The sequence below is a fragment of the Rhea pennata genome, chromosome 8, assembly GCF_028389875.1.
Source record: "Rhea pennata isolate bPtePen1 chromosome 8, bPtePen1.pri, whole genome shotgun sequence".
NCBI classification, from domain to species: Eukaryota; Metazoa; Chordata; class Aves; order Rheiformes; family Rheidae; genus Rhea; species Rhea pennata.
The window spans coordinates 37,055,562-37,075,492 of NC_084670.1; the positions used below are offsets into that span (position 1 = coordinate 37,055,562).

At 50.4% G+C, this 19,931-nt stretch overlaps 1 pseudogene; it reads right to left on the reverse strand.

Moving 5' to 3' along the window:
- The window catches only part of LOC134143744 (DNA polymerase epsilon catalytic subunit A-like), an 85,697-nt pseudogene that overhangs the window by 12,824 nt on the left and 52,942 nt on the right, over positions 1-19,931 (reverse strand).

Sequence of the window (19,931 nt, forward strand, 5' to 3'; positions counted from 1 at the left end):
GCAAACTGTTAGCCCCTGCAGGGTCATGGGGGACATGATGAGAACAGGACATGCACCTGCTAGTCCTACGCTGTGGCTGCAGAGGGGACGGGGCACCCCATGGGCTTCCCCATCTCTGCATAGGTGCCAGCCCTTGCAAGCTGCCTAGGGTAAGCAGCTGTTAAGAGTGCCTGCGGTGGCCCTGCTCTAGCATGGCTTTCCTTGGTGTGTCTTCCGGAGTAGACAGTCAACCCTCTTCTCCATTTCCTTGCATGGGAACTGAGCCAGGGGCAGCTGTGCTCACTAGGATTCCCCAGGTCTCTGCATCTGCCAGCAAGCTCCGCTCAGTCTCCACACATCTCCCCTCCTGTGATCCCTCACTCAGCAGCCCCCAAAAGTGCCCAAGTCAAGGGATGCAGGCAGATCCCTGCCACAAACTGGTAGCAGCAGAGGAGAGCGACAGGCACCAACATCACGTCCATGTGCGTGCAGCTCCGCGCTGACTCTGTCCTGGGGTCCCTGCTGGCAGCTCCAGATATCTCCACGCATCTCTGTAACCCACCATCCTCTCCATTCCTCTTTCTGAGCCCACCTCACCTCAGGGCAGGTCTCTATCATCTGGGCAGGGCTGACCTCCGCCCACGCAAGGATGCGGAAGGTGCTCCCGCCCTACGAAGCAACCAGCAGAGATCATGCTGTTTGTAGGAAGGCAGAGCTATGCTTTGACACAGGGACACACAAGAGTATGCACATGGAGATGAGACCACATGTATTCTCATGCAGAGTTACATGCAGGTGTGCACACATGCATTTGCACATGCATGCACACAGAGGGCAAACACACATGCACACACACACACACACACACACACACTGGGACAGTGCACACAGGTTCACACCTGTGCTTATACCACCACGTACGCATGCCTATTCACACAGGGACATGCAAGCCGTGACTTTGCACTGCTGTGGAAAGCACCCCCTGGCAGCACTTTGCTGAATCTGGAGCTGGTTCTGCAGGCAGCACACAGGGCAGAGCTGCTGTCCCATGTACCCAACAGGCTCGAGTCAACCTTTGCTCTTTGGAAACAGCCAAATACTGACGAGAATGGCAGTGGCAGGGAAACACTCCAGCATTGTGTCCTCACACCAGGGTCACCACTATCCCCAAATCACCTGCCTCCTGAAAGCTCCGATCTGCATCAGTGCAACAGCAAGAAGAATTTTGCCTTCAAAGTCATTTCTCCACGGCTTCTTGCTGCTTTTAATCACAGATTGCTGAAAGCCTGAGGTGGGCAGGAGGTTTGCAGGCCTCTAGTCCACCCCTCTGCTCTAGGCAGGGCTAACTCCACGCAAAGCAGGCTGCTCAGGACCTTGTCCAGCTATGTCTTGAACCTCTCCAAGGACACAGGGCTCCCGCCTCTCTGGTGCCTCTCCCAGGGCTACACCACTCTCAGGCACAAGAATAGTTTCCTTTCTACCAGTCCTAATTCCCCCAGGGGCACCTCAGGCCAGATGCCTCTCGTGCCTTCACTGAGCACCTCTAAGAAGAGTCTGCCTCCATATCCTCCTTCGGGTGCTGGATCACTGCCTTAGATGCCCCTTCATTATCCCTTCCCGAGACAGGACAAATTCAGCTCCTTCAGCCTTTTCTCCTACGTTGTGTTTTCCAGCCCTGACCATCCTCATGGGCTCTGCTGCACTTGCTCCAGCTTACTGGCAGCTCTCATGGTCCCTGCTCAGGGAGTCTTCTCTGTGAGAAGACTTCTGGGGTTAGTGGAAGGCTCCGAGACTCTCTGTCCGAGAGAGGCCATCAGCCAGGCCTGACACACTGTCCAGGTGATGCTGGGTGGCGGCTGCAAGCCATGTCCACACTGGCAATGCTCGAGGCCAGCCCAAGCTCTTCCACAGACCAGCTTGGTAATTTCTAAAGCACTTTGCCAAAACCACTGCAAACTCATCCTCTCTCTCATGCCATCCATTGAAAAAGCTAAGATCCTTCCCCAGGGCACCAGGCCATCTCCACTCTGGCCACGCAACAGGCCTGGGGCAGCTGCCACATCTGAAAGTGCCCCACCAAAGTCATGCGGTTGCCTCAAAAGACGAAAGGCAGAGAGAGTGCCTCTCCTCCGGGACGGAGCCTAGCATCAAAGGCACATTCCTCTTCCCGCTTCTCACTTGTAGAGTCTGGCAAGGTTCAATCTGTTCCCCGCAAGTTTTGGGGCAATACAAAGCTGATCTGCCCTCTGCTACAAATAGCTGCAGCTGGCAATAATAGCCCTGGCAAACACGGAGGTGAATGTCAGAGCTTCCCCTGACCTGATCTGAGAGTGCCCTCTCCTGCCCTGAACATCCAAAACCACAGAGGCCTGACGCTGCTTGTCAGGGCAGGCAGACCATAGCGTGCCTGCCTGGCTAAGGCCATAGGGCCCTGCCTGGTGCTATGTGCCAAGCTCTGTTGAGCCTGCCGCACTGCACTGCAAAGGTGACCTAACATGCGGTCCCAATGTGGTTGGGACGCAGCTATGGTTGCCTCATCAGGAGCCAAAGACAGTGCTGGGCCTGGAGGAGGGAACACAGGAGTCCCCATGCAGGCAGCGCAGACCACCACACAGGACAGCTTCCTTTGCTGGGTCCATCTGGATGAAGGAGCAGTTGGGAAGCCCTTGCAGAAAGTCTGCTGCTCATCTACTGCTCCAAGAGGCCATCCAAAGCAAGCAAGACAAGAGAAGGGAGAAAGGAGGGTCGGAGCCTCACCTCGGCCAGGGCTGGGGGGGGGGGGAGCAGACGCGGGGGAGGGGGTGGTGGGCTCTGTACACCCCAACATCCCACACCTTGCTTGGTGACTGTGTCACGCCCTTGACTTTGGTGCTGACAGAGCTCTCCGGCTTTGTCTCCCGTTCCTGGTAGCCCTTCTGAAGGATGAACACAGATGTATAGGGAAAGGACAGCAAAAGGAGCTCTCAGTGATCTCCTCGCCTCTGGGATCCAGAGTGCTGCATCCGTACTAGGTGATACTTGGTGGGAATGGTTCCTGTTGCAACTTTTGCCGTACTACGTGATACTTGGTGGGAATGGTCCGTGCTGTAACTTTTGTGTGTCTAGAAAACTACCGCTGTGTTAAGCAGGATACAAATAAGTAACTAAGAAGGTCTTGAAAATCTGTGAGAAAGAACAGCGGTTGGTTACATAGAGATTCGGTGGCTCCCAGCCACAGAATAACCACGAGAAGCAGTCAACATGAAGGTCTCAAGTTGAAGAGTAATGAAATAGTGACCCCCAGAGTCAATGTGGCCCCCGAAATAAGTCTGCACACGTGCGCAGTGTCATAGCCCAGTTATGCAACCAGGGCGGAGTTGGGCTTAACTCCCTGCACTTGCTGGGCCCACGTGCCGGGACTCCCGCCTACCGCGAATAACCATAAATACCAGAATTTTTCCAAAGGAGAGGGTGGCTGCTACACATCAGAGGGCCACGTTGCCTCCTCGGGGACACCCAAAAGGATTGTGCCTGCCAGCTCTCTCTCTCTCATCATGCAGACGATCGGGACAAGCATTGGAGTGGTCCTTCTCAAGATTTCCCTCGGGTCGGTCTCTTTGTAAGTATTTACTAATAAACTGCTTGCTGCTGAAGAGTGAGTGAGTGAGTGTGTGAGTGTGTGTGTGTGTGTGTGTGTGTGTGTGTGTGTGTGTGTTAGTGCTGGCTTGCCAAAGCAGACACTTGGCCCCCCGGAACCTGAGTGGAACAAGTGCTGCCTAGCACCATCTGTGGGCACCAGCACATGGGGCTAGGAGTCACTGGGTCCTGCTGCCATGTGAGGTATTTGAGGGCAGCAGGCAGGATGGGAAGGGCTCTGCTGGGCTACTTTGTTCACAAGGCACCTGTCATCCATCTCCTGCAGCTCTGGAAGTCCCTGGGATCTGGCACTGCAATGCTCCAGCTGCGCCTCCTCTTTCCTATCCCTCTGCTCCACTTCCAATCACACTTCTAGGAGATCATGGTATGGGGCAATATGTGGGCAAGGAGGTAATCTCAGAGCCACCAAAGGCAGGCAGAGTGGACAGACAACTAAGAGAGAGCTGCCACACTCGCCTTGCCCTGTACAGCAACACATGCCCACGGTCTCTGCTGTATCTCGCCCGGCCTGCAGGCATGGCCCCTCCGTCACCTTGTCCCAGGCAGCTTCTGGAGAGCATAGGCTCCAGCACAGCTGCTTTGTGGCACAGGAGAGGGTGGAGGTGGTGGGCGGGGAGTCGTGCCAGGGCAAGCACCAACACCCTGCTCTCTCTGGCTGCCAGCAGTACCTGCTAATCTGGGCTTTGCACAGCTCAGGAAAGGTGAAAGTATCCCAAAGGCAGGGATGGGATGAGGACAGCGTCAGGTCCTCAGTGCCACAGGGGAGCCGCGGCAGCCACCTCAAACAGCCCTTGCCATGCTGATCTGCACAGGCAAGCAGAGCGCCCCAGCAGGGCAGTCTCAGGAGAGCCAGCCTCCCTGGCCTGAGGTTTGCACCTCACGGCTACCTTGCCCACGCAGGGCAGGCCTTCACGGTTGGCAGAAAGCACAGGCAGAGCTCTGCCACCCACTTCCTTCAGCAGCCAAGCATTACCCATCTCCTGCAGACGTAGAAATCCCTGGGATCCAGCACTGCCACGCTGCAGCCGTGCTATCCACAGGTGTGCATGCCAGGAGAAGCTCTGCAAGCTGCTCAGGCAGGACTGGCTGGCTTGGGCACAAATCAATGAATAAACAGCCAGAAAGCACAGAGAGATGAACTTGTGCCAGATGGGCCGAAAGGCACAAGTTATCACTGGGTTTTTCACTGGCTATTACAGGGGAGCTGCTCGCAGAAGGCCGTACGTGGTGGCAGGATGCATACATACTGGGGAGGAAATGGTGAGGGCAAAATCTCCAGCACAGCTGCAGTACACAGGCATAAGTGTCTCCTTCACACCATGACACTTCTTGCACACCTAGAGGCAAAGGGGTTTTAGCTGGGATAGCAGACAAGGCTGAGCAGCTCAGTCCTTTGACAGGGCTCTCTGGGGACACACCACTGACATCAGGTCAATGGGTCAAGCCTCAGCCAGCCAGCAAAAGGCTGCAGCTATGTGCAGAGAAGAAGTGGAGAGCGCTCGAGCCAAACTCTCCTCATCATATCCCCACTGCATCACATCAGTCACAGAGGTAAGGTTGGGCTGCTCTGGTTCCAAGGAGCAGAGAGCAGCCTCAGCCCTCCTGCTGCAGCCTGCCACATCAAGGGCAGGCTCCCGCAGCACGGCAGCCCAGCACTCATCAAGTCCTGCAGCAGCAAGGCCATCAGCTTCTTCTGCAGCGCTTCCACCAGTGCCATTTCAATGGAATCCGAGTCATACTGGGCCTGGCAGTTGGAGCATACCCAACTGGGCAGCACTGACCCATCCGAGGGGCAGAGAGAAGGGAGATGAACACAAGTGTGACGCTTCCCAAGAGAAAGCATGGTGCAGCCTCAGCCCTCGCAGCCTAACAAGAGCATTCTGAGAGCCCCGAGTGCCAGGAAGCCATAATCAATTTTGGAAGGGGATAAAGCATCAGCCAAAGCACCAGCACACCTCAAACTGTCACAGGCAGCTAAGAAAGGGGATGAGCAGAAAATAACCCTGAAGGGAGGTTTATCACTGTCATGGAACCTTCAAAGCCAAAGGATTGAGAGAGAGAGAAAGACGGACAACATGTGAGTTCACGACAGGCCAAGAGCACAACCATGCTAGGGCCTCTGGTGTCCCCAAGAGGGACTTCATGCATGCAGCCAGGGCAAAGGGGACTTCCTGGGAAACGAAGGCTGTACCTGCGAGAGGGCGGGGTCCTTGCACAGGGCCAAGTCCCTGCAAAAATTGCAGTTCCTGCAGATGACTTCAGGGAGCACATAGGAGTGGCAAGGGACCCGAAACTGGGCTTCTTCTGAGAACTCACCTACCTCAATGAGGCGCAGCAGGTCCCAGTGCAGTTTGTTTACTTGGTTAGTTATTCTGGCATCCAGGGACAACACCTACAGGAGAAAGTGTTAGGGAAGGCCACCAGCAGAGAAGACGGTCCTCACAGGGACTCACTCTGATGCGAGTGCTAGCTGGGCAAAACAAACTGATTGTAGAATTGCAACAGATTCTTTTTTAAAAAAGAAAAAAAGAAAAAAAACACGGCCCACCCCACTAACCTTGCAGACGTATTTGATGAACTCTAGAGCTGGGTTGTTGAGTGGCAAGTAGGAGCCAGGTAGCACTGGGAACATGTCTGAGGGCTCAGTCGCATTACGGGAACCAGCCATGTTCTTCTGGATCTTCTGAGTGATGGTGAAGAAGCTCTGCGTGAGCTCATTGGCCACGTAATCCTGTGAGAAAGTGATCATGCTTGGAGAGGAGGAGCAGAGAGAGCTCTTGAGCCATACGGAAGCATACGGGGACAGCAAGGTGGGCAGCTCTCTTCCTGCTTCAGGACTGGCCCAGCAGTGCTGCTCACAGCTCTCCCATGCCTAACTGTGGCTAACCGTACTCACCAGGCATGGCTCACGTCTCTCCCAATGCCTCCTGGGACACCTGGCTCGTGGCCCTCCTCTTGATGGGAGCGCTCCCAGGGGCATTGCACCGCAGCTCCTCCTTCATGCTGTGGTACACAGCCACAATGTAGGCTGCAGAGACACACAAGAAAAGCTCCAGATGCAGTCCACGATGGGAGAGTGGCACAAGCACTACTGTGCTTGTCGACTCTCCTGGGGCACCAATGACTAATCAGGAACTAGTGACCTTCTTCCCCTCTCTGAGAGAGTTCACACTGGTGCTGAAACCACCCAAACAATGATATTTACAGACACGGAGGTGCTTCCTTCTGTACCACATCCAGCACAGTGCAGTCTTTGACTGTAAGGGGTTCTTTGGATCAACATCAGAACCTCCTCAGTAGCACAGAGAGCTTCAAGAAGCTGTGGGGAATGCTGTGCATATGGCTTGGGCAGCAGCAGGGTGGGGATAGCTCTACTCACCAGAGGTAACAGTCAAAGTAGGACCAGGTGAGCAGCAGACTGCACTCACCAGACACAATCATCAGGAAGCAGTTCTGACAGGAGGCAGCCTGGGGGAGAAACTGCACAACGTTCCAACTATTCTCTAGCAAGTCCTCCACATTTGCTTCTCCATCCTTCTCCTCTTCTTACTTATTCTCCTCTTCTTCCTCACTGTCCTCATCCAATACTTGACTCTTGCTAGTGTCCTGCTGGAATGGAGCACAAGCCATCCACAGGCTTTCGGTTGGTGATGTCATAGCAATACCCTATATCCAAACCAATAGCTCCCTGCTCAACTCAACCCACAGCACCCCTGTCTCTGCAGGACTGAGCACTTCCCATCTCTTACCTCCCCAGAGTGGATGCTAGGACGCACTCTTCCCTTGATACCTTCGTAATTTGCTGGATCCATGCAGAGCAGGAATCCCCAGCAGTGGCAGAAGGAAATAGGCAGAGAGTGGAAGATCTCCTTTGAGTGGATGCTGGAGGGAAGAGACTGCAGTCACACACAGTGTTGGCATCTTCCCTAGTTAATAACCTTCTCCATGGGAGGCAATGAGGAGCAGGTGATGTTAGCAAGAGAGCAGTTCACTTCTCACATCCAACCATGCTTCAGTGAATGGACTCAGTACAAAAGGCTGCAGAGCAGTCATTAGCAGAACTAAGGGCTGCAGAGGAATCATACCCAAGATTCAACTGCCTCTTGTGTCAAGATGCCTGTCTTAGCAGCCCACACATCATAGCTGGGATGCTGAGAGCTGCCAGAGTATAAGAGACTGGGCAGAGCACAACTGCTCACATTCTCCTAAAGGTCTCTTTAGATTGAATCATACAGATATTTTTGGAATATTGCCCCATGCAGCACAGTTAAGGGACAGATCCCTACTCTGGGTATGATGGCACAAGAACCAGGTGACCTTGTCCCCTTTCTTCCAAAGCTAACTTTGCAAGAAATGCAGTGCTGAGGACCAAGAAGAGGCAAGAATCAGCATCCTCCTTCCACACCTTGAGCCATGTCTTAGCTCAGCCTCCAGAAGATTTTCTCCAGGCCTGGCTTGCTGAGCGTACCCTTTGGCAGCCAAGTGTGCCCCACCTGTTGATGATGTACTCCATGTAGCCGATGGCATCCTCAATTCACCGTTTCTTGGTGCACAAGATGATCTGGTTGAAGTTGGCATAAACCACTGAAGAACCAAGACGCTTGAACTCAGCCACTAACGGTCAAGCAGAACACAGGATCTGGAGGCAGCAGGCTGGAGGAACTGCTGCTGTTTAGCTGCCATTAAACAGGGAACAGCAAACCACAGCACAACATACAATTCAGGAAGGATGTGCTGCTCCAGCACAGCCAGTAGTCAAATGCCTAGGTCTCGCCATCTAAGGGAGCTCCAACCACAGGATGGCAGGCACTCCAACAAAAGTTGGACCAACTATGCATCTGCAAGTTACTGGGCCTTTCCAGAGGTTGTGCCACAGGTGCTCAAAAAGACGCAGCTATGGGTGCCAATAGAGTCCCACCCATGGCTATGTCCGTCTGCTCCACGCACAGGGCATGGCAAGCTCCATTTTCACTTACTGTAGGAAAAGCTTCTTCATCATGTTGTGCAGAGGGCGATGCAAAGCTGGGTTATAAAGCAGTGAGGAAGGAGAGCAGAGCCAGCGGTAAAAACGAATCACCTGGTTGTCTGCATAGATGTTGGGATACTGTGTGATCTCCTTCACCCAGCTCACCACCATGCTCTTCAGAATCCTGCCACGGAGCAGAGATGAGCATCACACCAGGCACATGAGCCCTTCCTCCTTTCACACACTGACATGTTTTCAGATAATGCTAGAGCAAGTGGCAACTCTGCCAAAGCAGAGATGCATTAGCTCTCAGCACATAAGCCACAGGGCAAACATGTGCCTCTATGACCTTGTGGAGATGAAAAGAGAAACAGGAAAGGGCAAACTCTTCAAAAGCATCTCCTCACATATGCTGGCTGAGCCACTAGGGAGAGCTGATCCTCAAGCCTAAAAGGGAGGATGTCAACAGACAAAGCTGGGCTTCGCCTCCTTCCCTCTGCCAAGCCAGCTGCCTGTTGTGCTTCAAGGCACCCCACAAACCACATGCTAGTAAGAATCTGGAGAGGCTAAAGCCAGCCAGTCAGCTGGGAAGGAGGACCCTGCCCTCTTGCAGGTACAGCCTGAGAAGCAGGACCCTGAGGGCATCAGGCAGGATGAAACAGATGCTCCATCTCATGCTGACCCTTACAGACATACCTGAAGGGGTTGGAGCACAGGGCAGTCTCATCATAGCTGGCTGGAATGTTGGCACCTTGGTTCCCTGTCACCATGTCTTCTAGAGATGCCTGCTGGATCACATCAAAACTGATACTCACACTGGGACCTCCTTCCATGTCATTGATGTGATGGGACTGTAACACTGTGTTTACAGCCAAGCTCTGAATATCCAGCTCCAGACACACTGTGAACAAACACAACCTGTCAACGGGCAAGCAGGGCAGAGAACCAGCAAGCACACAATCCCCTCTCCAGGTATGATGAATGTACCCACTTGCCAGGACTTTCCACAAGTTATAAGAGCTGTTTACAGGTGTTGCTGCATCTACCGAGTGCAACATCAAGATATTCATATCAGGAAATGGTGAAAGCCTGTATGGTACTGCAGCAGCATGGGAAACTGTGCTGCTCTCCAGACTGCCACGCACCTTGTATTACAGGCCTTAAAGGACACTTTTGGCACATGGCCAGACCTCTCCCCTCTACGGCCGTGATGCTATGTACGGATGGCCCCATTCACTGCACAGCTAAACAGCAGAGCACCTTCCAACAAAACTTGGATCTACTTCCCCTCCAGCGGCCACCAGCTTTTTCTGGAAACTGCAGCAGAGGTGCTCAGAACAACTATCAGTCAGCTTGTTTTGCATCACAGAAAGATTCATCCTAGCGACCACCAGAAGTGATCTTCTGAATGCTGCTATGAGAGGCCACAAACTAGAAAATAATCTGTACTTAAATGCCTACATGCATTTTTCTATTGCATACAGGACTCTCTATCCCCAGGAGATGCCAATTGCATATATCCTGTCCAGATCATCGCTCAACTTCTGAAGCTGTCAGCAACTGCAGAACTGCTCAGATACTCTTCTGCCACTGCAGCCATCCTTCTCCTGAAGAAGGAAGCACTTGAAGAGCACTTGGCTCGGCTCCCGCTCAGTGCTGTCCTACCTGTGGAGTAGCAGCCAGGGTTGTTTATCTCCACTGAGGCTCTCTCGTCAAACTCCGTAACTAAACGGTTGTCATCAGCCTCTTTACCCCCCAGCTCTGGGCGGGCCGTGGGTGAGAGCCACGCCAAATGGTTGTGGCGACAGAGGTGGTGGGAGAAAAACAGGTCAGAATCAAAGGTAGACATGTCATCAGGGAGATTCCCAATGGGGATGCGGTAATATCTGAGGAAAGGAAAGAGGTACAGTCATCAGGGTAAACACATCAATAGAAGAACTGTGCCAGCATCATAGTTGCTTGTCCCAACAAGCGCAAGAGCACAGAAGGTGACAGCATCTGGCCTCATCTTGGCCTCAGGCTCCTGCAGTCTCCCTTTCCCACCCAACCAGGAACAAAGTAACCTCCCTAGGGGAATGTGGCCATGGCAGCAGGTGGGCCCAGGATCTCTCACCAGGACTGGGACAGTTCCAGATACTGGGACACCTGCTGGCTTTCCTCTGCCATAGGGACCTGCTTCCCTTTATTTGCGACTGGAACCAATGGCTGAAGGGGCTTAGCAGCCCCCAAATCCTCTTGTCTCCAGTCTGGGAGCTGGGTGTTCCCCCCTGGTGCTGGTTAGCTAGGACCTGAGAGAAATGACAGCAGGAAGATTTGGGGGCTGAGGCCACACTATCAGCAAGAGATGCCCATCAGCACAGCCAACTCCTTTCTCTCACTCTTATTACCTGTCTCTTGCCTTCAGAAGTGAAGAGCTCATTAATTTTCTTTTGTTTGTACACATCATTCTTCTCTAGGAGTTTCTTGTGCAGCCAGTCGGGATGCCGGACCCATGGGACAGGATTCTTTACCTGAGGAATATTGTCAAATCACACATAAGCAGTCCCCAGAGCCAATGCCCTCTGCCTTTCCTCCCATCACCACAGACCTGCAGCCCTCCTGTCCTTTCCCACCTCCATACCTGCTGCAGTGCTGCAGCAAGAGTGATGATTTTCTGGATGGTGCTGCCTAGTCTCTCAGTATAGTAGTCCCAGTCCAGAATCTGGGCAAGACACACAATAGTAGACAGTGAAGTAGATGGAGTAGAAAGGTGCTGCTCTGGGCTCCGCTGGGTGATGCAGGGACCAGCATTTCTCCTTGCTTGCAGCACTCTCCACAGCACTTCACTTTGTGACAAGTAACTGCTGCCCACATAGTGCCTCCCGAGGGAGGAGCTGCAGCCTAGTGCAGGAGAATCAAAGGCTGTGCTGCTCCATAGGGGCGTTCAACTCACCGCCCGCATGCTGAAGTCCTGCAGTGAGGGGCTCTCCAGCCATTTCCGGAGGTAGTGCTTCCGTACACTGGGCTCTGCTTGGAAGACGGCAAGTGGGATGGCCCTGGAGAAGATAGGGAAGCACCAACCAGCAGCAAGGTCACTGGCAGCACAGCACCCCATCTTCCCAGCCTGCACACACCTCTCTGGGCTTCTCCTCTCACCCCTCTCCTATGCCAACAAACAGCAGGCAATTGCACAGCATTACTCACCATTACAGTTTCTTTTATGGTCTAAACCAGTACACCAGCAATCACTTGGTCATGCCACATCAATTCACCCTGCCATTCCCTTCACATCCTCCCAAAAGTCCTGGCCCCTCAAGACAGGTTTACCTTTCTGTGACTGGAGACCCTTCTGCTTTCTTAGCAATGACAAACCGGCAGCTTAGCCCTGCATCCTTCACCATCTGGCCTCCCAAGAATTCTGCCAGACGCTTGGAAGTGCTGATGCAAGTGGATTTCTGCTCCCCGGAGTCTTCTAGCCTGTGAGACATGGAAGGGTTCTCTGAGATCAGCTCAAACAGCTCTCAATCAGGCATGTTGGCAGCCTGAAAAAAGTAGCAAGGAGAAAAAAACACTATCAGGAACCTAATGATCAAACCTCATTGCTATTACATACATGGAACATTTAAACTGATTGTCACGGCTGTCTTTATGAGGAGTTTGTGAATAATCTCTGCTCCAGTTGCGAACATGACCTATGGAATATAGAGATCACGGACATGAGGTCAGCATCAGAACTCCTGCCGTGAATGCAATGCTTTGAAATGATGTTGTATGGCAAACTCTTAGTGGGCCCAGCTCTGTAGTGCCAGATGCAAAATACAAAGGGGAAGTGCTCCCAATAAACTCCCAAGCAGAGCAGTCGCTCCAGTTTCTCATCTCTCCTGCTCCCCAGTTTGAGGCTCTGTTTTCTGGCATTGTCTCTGCTCCTGCTGGTTATTTTAAAGCTAATCTCTTCTGGGCTCCTCAATTCTGCAGGCAAATGGCTCTGCCATCCTCTGTCTCAGTGAGTGGCTCCAGAGAAAGTCCTTGGTGGAAGAGGACCACCAGGCTACCTCTGTGAAAGAGGTGACTGGAGGACAACGCTTACCCACAGTTAAGCGGTAACAGCTGAAAAAAGTGTTGTAATAACAGGTCTGGTGATAAAAGACCCTAAAGAGCAGCCCTAGAGAATCAAAGGGGCAGAAATTACAGGCAAACAGCCATCAGAGGCACAACGGACCAACCATTCTCTTCAGACAAAGTCCATCCTCCCTACAGTGTTGGGGCAGCTTTGACATCTCTTCTCTGGCCCCAGCCTGGGAAGACAAACATGCAGGGGATGCATATCCTGCAAACCCTACACTCACCTTGCTCTACAGTACATCCAACCAGTAATCAGCCACCTTGGCTACAGAGGCAGAGACCTCCTCCAGTGTGGTGCCTTTCAGAAAGGCCTCAAATACAGAAGACTGGAATATCTTCACCAACTGCAGCTCTCCCCGTCACTTCACGTCAAACCCTTTCAGTTCAGCCAAGGATCCATCTTCACTGAAGACTGCATACCTAGGATATAGAGCTTGTGCAAAACCTGGTCTATGCCAAGGAACACATCACCCAGGATGCTACTTACTACCCTCCTGCCAAAGTACTTCTAGTATTGCCAAACCAGGCAGCCACCAGGTAAGTTAATCCAAGCTGTGGGGCTCTGTACTAGCAGGATCTAGGCATATTAACACAGCTAGAGACAGTAACATCATGAACTAATTCACCTTCAGCTGCAAAAGCACACCAGCCTCTGCCCCCAACTTGCCAATACTAACTGGCAAAATGTTCTTAAATGCACACAAATAAAGGGCAAGAAGTGAGAGTCAGGGTGAGAGGAGTAGAGAAATGGAGTGAGGTACTAGGAAAAGCCTTATAGAGGAGAATCAAGCTTTGTTTGGAAAACACGAGGGGATGCTGGCAAAATGGACTCAGAGGAAACTGGACATCGCTATTGAAACACCTATGACAACACACTGTCCACTTTTTTTCTGTTGTGTTTCGTGGATTTCATATGCCTGCCAATTATTTGTATCGCTCAATATAACCATCACAGGAAGCTTCAGTGGAACAGAGGTGAGACTCAAGCGTACATTGCTTTGTCACCCCTCCTCCAGGCAGTCTTTTCTTCCTCAGCTGGCAGTGGTTCCTGCCAGCCAGATCCACACTACTGCTCTTTCCACTTTGAGAGTGGGCAAGAAATAAGTGCACTTGCTGACATCCCTAAAATCACAGAAAAAAAAAATCAAGGGCCCCAGAGATAAGACTCCATGAGCAGAGTTCATTCAGTGCTTGACATCATCTTGACTTCTGTGACAGACTCCCTTGGCATGCAAAGGCACTCACAGTGGATGCTGGAGTTCATCCAACAGAGACATTCAAGCAGAAACAAACATAGTCTTGTAAGAGCAGGGAGTGCTAGAGGACAGTGACAGTATTTTTTGAACCCAGACCCAGGTCTGTGGGCAGTCCTCTCGTGATTGCTCGTGCTCGTATTTAAGGAAGTGGCAGGAGAAAGTCAGTGAAGTCAAGTGCAATTGCTTTTCTAGAACATGACGGCAATGGCAAGATCCATTCCTTCCCCTAGATGGGGATTAAAGTGGAAACCTGTGGGAAAAGTATTACTAGAGGTCTGTAAATTTGAGAGAGGGACAGACAGATTAGTGAATTTAAAGAGAAAAGATAGAAAGAAAAATCAAAGTTTGCCTGTGCATCTCAGAACCAAACAGGGAGACCATGACTAATCAGAAAGTTTGAGAAGTGCTGTTTTACTGTTATCTTCAGAAATTTACTGTCAGAGTGTGTCAATTAAGGCCAGGGCATAGCTGGATTCAAAGACTGATCTCATGCAAGGAACTTGCCGTTTAAAGACAGCATGATCTCGGTGGTATGCAGCAACAAGCAAACCAAACATGCTGCCAGCTCCAGAGGACTGGCAACACAGGGCAAGGACTAACATGCCTCAAATGTAGTCAAGGAAGAGGACCCTCAATCCCTTACTCTGGGGAAGTGGTGATTTTTCAAGCTTTGAACTCTTACCTTTTCTTCAGCTTCTTGCCCTCCTCCTTGGACGCTGGGAGGATCATGGCCAAGTAGGGCCCATCCACTTCAAAGAAGATGCTGTTCTCTGAGCGTGTGACATAGGTGAGAGAGGCTGGGTCCGCCAGCTCCTGGTACTCATCATTTGTGAAGCCTTCCTGCCGGCACAGCCCCAACAGAATAGCCTCACTCAACAGCTCAGCTGATTATACGAGCAGACAGCCCCCAGATACATCATCCTGTCTGAAGGGATCACTGACGGCCTTTGTTCCTTCCAAACGACGGGAAAGATCAATCCCTCCTCTCCTGAGGGAACATACTTTATTCTCTGCTAAGATAGGGTAAGTTAGCTTGATCCCTTGTGACCAAACAACTCCTTGGAAAGCTACAGAACAATTTAGCAGGTAGGACTCAAACATGGGACCTGAAGAAAAGTGCAGGAGACTCTGAAGTCACTTCTTTTGGCTTATAGCCATAAATGGCTGAGCAAGCAGAGCATGGGACCTTGTTCTTGTCTTGACTCCTGCTGCTTCTGGCAGTCTATGCACAGAAGCACACACCAACCCTGGTCTCTTACACTATACCCTCCCTGCTATATCAGAGTCTCTCCTTCCACTCAAACGCCAGTTTGAGCTATGAGCTGTGCAGGGCAGAGAGTAGCTGTGTAGCAAGCAAAGCTGTCAGCCCCAACGTCCTGCTCATTACACAGGGGACCAGAGACAAAAGACAGGCTGTCCTCTGGGCTGAAGCCAACTCCAAGAACAAAGATGCATACTCCGCTGCCAGTAGAGCTACTCCATTCACAAGAACTGCCTGATTGGCTTGCAGGCCTACAGAAGGCTAAAACATTTTCTTCCCTTTCACTGTTTTCACCAGACTGTACAGCTGGCTGGTACAGATGCCAGACTCACCTTTACAAGGATGTTCACCATGGCACCTGGGTAGCAGATTGTCACCTTCGGCTTCTTTGCATTGGTTGACTTGATGACAAAGTTTTCCGGGAAGCTGTTGGGAAGGACACACCAAATCCCATCTCTATCCAGTTCTAGAGGTCTCCTAAGAACGGAAGAAAAAAAAAGTCACCATCAGGAAGAGATTGGAAAATATGCCAAAGAACTGTTCTCTGTCCACAAGTCAGGCAGAGGCAGTGTCCTTTCTGCAAAGGAAGTCCTACTCATACAACAGCAGTTGCGTTAATAAGCCATGGCAATGTCAGAAATCTGCATCTCCAGAACACCAGAGCTTCCACTGATGAATCCCACATCTATCCCACTGCTCCTCTTCTCTGCCGGTCAAATTCTGCCCTTACCCATTTGCTCACACTACATACAGGAGAACCTTTCTTCCTCAGCTCAGTACATACTCACCCAATCTGCTCAATCAGCTCCCTAGCCTGTGTGATCATATTTGCTCCAGTGAAGCACACAATCCCAGCCATTTCTAGGGAGTACCAGTGAGCTCTGTGAATGGAGGAGAGACAGTCAAAAGGATGCAGTGCCACCTCTTAAGTACAGCTGTGGGGAAGCACATCAGGTCGTACAGAAAATAAAGTCTCAGGGAAAAAAGACAATCACAACAGCCCTCAGGAGATCATTTTCCTTTCCTTCCCTGTAATACTTCAGGAAACCGCACACCCTGAAGAATCACCTATAGACAAACCCTGCCACTCATTGCCAATGCTACAGGGCCTTGTTTAGCAAAAGTCCCTGCTAAGGGGACTAATAAATAAGAAGTCATTAGTAGGAACAAAAACAAGTGTTACAGGGATCACCTATTGTTGCAAAGAAAATGAGACATCACCACACATTCAATGTGAGTGCTAGAGAATGTCCGACTTCATTGTGCAAGCGGTCATACTTATAAGCTGCAATCAAGCTGCAGAGTCTGTGTAAAATCACGTGAGAGCATATAACAGCATAGTTGGCAAGTACCCAGGGAGAGTACAACGGGAGCTCATTAAAAAGTCCACTAAAACAAATTAGAAGCCGCTTATCCTTCCAGAACTCCTCCATGTCCTGTCTCACATCTTGTTTTAGTTTCACAAGAAGGTCACCAGAAATTCTCATACTTGTACATTTCCATCACATCTGTCTTTATACCACAATCCTACTGTTTCACTTGAGACAAGCAAATCCCACAACCGATCATCCCCCTTGTGCTTCGGAAGCAGGTTAAGAAGGTGAGAGCCTCACTAGAACAGCTCTGGTTTACAAGGCTCCTTGCTGGAGGACTCCAGCAATGACCGCAGGTGAGACTCACCCTTTACGCATGACATAGCCATAGAAAGAACTGAGGACACACTTGTGTACCAGCTGCAGGGAGTCATAGAGGATTTCCATATTCTTGCAGCGCTTCACTTCAGAGGCATCGCCTGTCTCCACAGCCGCAGACAGTTTTTTCTTCCACACCTGACGGCAAGAGGGAGAGTCAGGACAACCCTACATTCCACTACAGGCAGCATCAATAGTCAGATATTCCCCCCATCGCAATCCTAATATGACACTGTGATCTAGAACAGTATCAGTTATTAAGATAATTCCTCTTTCTTTTTGCTCCTTCTGCATTTGAGGGGGAAGCGTTGGGCATAGGCATCATGCTATATTAGGGAAGAGTCTTGCAGCATCAACTGTAACTCACACCCATAGTTAGAATTACCTAATCCCAGCAGAACTGCCATCCTACATCAATTCTGCCACACCATGTATTGTGCTGGCAAGAACTAAATGCTTGCAGCAAGAGATTATATTGAGACTAACAGCAGAACCATTTCAGCAGAAAAGGCCTCCCAGCCACCTCCGTGATTCACGACAGAACTAGCAACAACTGCAAAGCAAATGGCTCTTTATGAAACTCTTCCGGAGACAGAGTCCCAGGGTCTTGTCATTTCTTTCAATATATTAGCAATTATATTTCAGTCTCCTCCCTCTGCCACAAGACTCCAAACATTTGAGAACTAGAACATGCTGCTTCTTTCTCCTAGAATCAATCATTTCTTAACCTAAGATCAAGTTTGTTTCTCTGCTTGTCTCATCCTTCTATTTGAAGAGTAACCTACAGTGAACACAAACCAGATCACAAAAGAGTTGAGCTGAGGATTTTCTAAATCCAGTAAATGCCAAAAAAACCCTAGTTGTTTTTTTTCCTAGCACTGAAAGTGAGCTGTGACATCAGAGAGCTAGGAACCACTGTGGTAGCAGCTGTTTAGGATTCAGCAGGGGAAAAACTTGCACTTGCACCAGAGCTGTCAGGAAAGCTAATATTTCTTATTGACCATACAGATTGAGTAAAACGATCCTTTAGGGCTCAAGTTTTTAGTGAGAGGTGAGGACCTTCTAGCTTTGGCAGCACAAATAAAACAGAAATTCAAGCCCAGCACCTTATGCAGCCCCTTGAACTCACAGCGACAGTCTCTGAAAGCTCGTACACTGTCTACATAGAAAGAGTTCTCTTGCTGGCAGACGGTGGTGACAGGCTCCTCCACTTTGGTGACGTGGATCTTCTCATAAGCCTTGTGGCATTAATCTAATTAAGGGAATAAATAAAGCTTTCTCAGAGATTAGTGCCCCACTATGGATGGGAAGGATGAACACAACGGCATTGGGCAAACCACACAGATCCACAGATCTGAAGCTTTCAAGGCACCAGTCTGAGAAAAATTCCATCAATGCAAATAAACACCATACCTAGGAAAGCAAGGAAGCAGACCCACTGCACAGGCAAGGGGAGGAAGATACTAATATGGGGGGAAACAGCACCTCTCGAGAGAGATGCAGAGGTGTGTGTGGAAAATAAATTGGCCATGAGGGCTCACCCACAAATTCAGCCTCTGCTCAGAGCCCCCACTACCTAGATGCTTCTGCTGAGCAGTATCACTTTAGGAGCAAAAAGTGAAAGGATATTGATGCATGTGTTTCATTGACATGCTTTAATTAGCGCTCATTAAAGAACAACAACAAAAACAAAAACAAACAAAAACCACCTTTCATGTGTCTCAGCTCAAATACATGGCTCTCAGTGAGAAAAGAGAAACACTGAGACAAAAAACAGCACTTGCCTCCTCCTCAAAAAACGTACAGGAATTGGTTGGGATCCTAGGGGAAAACTGTTGCAGCACAAAACTGAGATCAAATTCAGTCTGAGCCAGCATGAACTAAGTAGTCCCAGACCTGAGAGAGAAGTAATTAATGATGTGTTTATAGTCTAGGCAGCAAAAACCTGCTCCACATAACGCCATTTATATTTACCTGCCAGTCGCTTCTTCTCATACTTGGCCTGCTCTTCACGGGAAAGCTCGTGGAACACCCGGGGTGCTCCATCTGGATACAGAGGAGGAAACTTCTCAGGCTCCAGCCATTGCTGGATGTGGTGATACTCGCTGTGGCTTGCAGGCACTGCAAAGGAACAGCAACTAGGAGCTTTCCAGGGGAGGAACAGGAAGTGGTCTCTGTGTCTTCAGCTCACACTGCAAGCTCTGTCCATGCTGCCATGCAACAGGGAACTTGACAAAGCAGACAGCAGAATTACACTTACTGAATTCTCCTCTCCACTGCCAAGTCATCCGGCGCTGACGATTAGCACCTGGCTTGTTCAAGTCACAGGCAGCACACATGGCCTCATCCACCATTGCTGAGGGCTGGACACAGGTCAGGCACACCCATGTTAGAGAAAACAGAACTGTCTCCAGTGACATATGCCAGAATGAACAGATGTTGGGTACTAGAAGAACACAAATGTGAACATCACAGAGGTGATGTTCAGTAAGTTCTCCTTTCTAGAAGCTTTTTAGAACACAAGTTACAGCAAGAACAATGACTATTCTTTGGAAGAAGCCAGCTAAAGCTATTGCTCTACCTTGGACAGACCTTTCGGCTTTGTACACCTGACAACTGTAACAGCCCGACTGGATTTGAAACCGAGCCTTATTTTATCCCCCTGTCCAGGGCAGAAAGTTTATTGTTTGCCGCTAAGGGGATCAAATTGGAGGGACTACCTAGACCATTCGCAAGACAAAACAGAAGACTCTTTCCTGACTGGACTGAGGTTACCCACCTGCAACCTGTTGGTCAGAATGATGTTGGGGTACAAGGCCCCTACATCTAAATGGTAGACAAGGGGGCATTCAATTCCGTTAGGAACATCCTTCAGGGAATTCAGCTTGACTTTGATTTCATCACAAACCTGCGGGGATATGTAAAGAAGTAAAATTCAAACAAGAAGGAATTAATGATGCAGTCACATATGCACTATATTTGGTCCTTTACTTCCGACATGCACAGAGACACCTGCCACTGATTCTGGGGAACACAGGAAG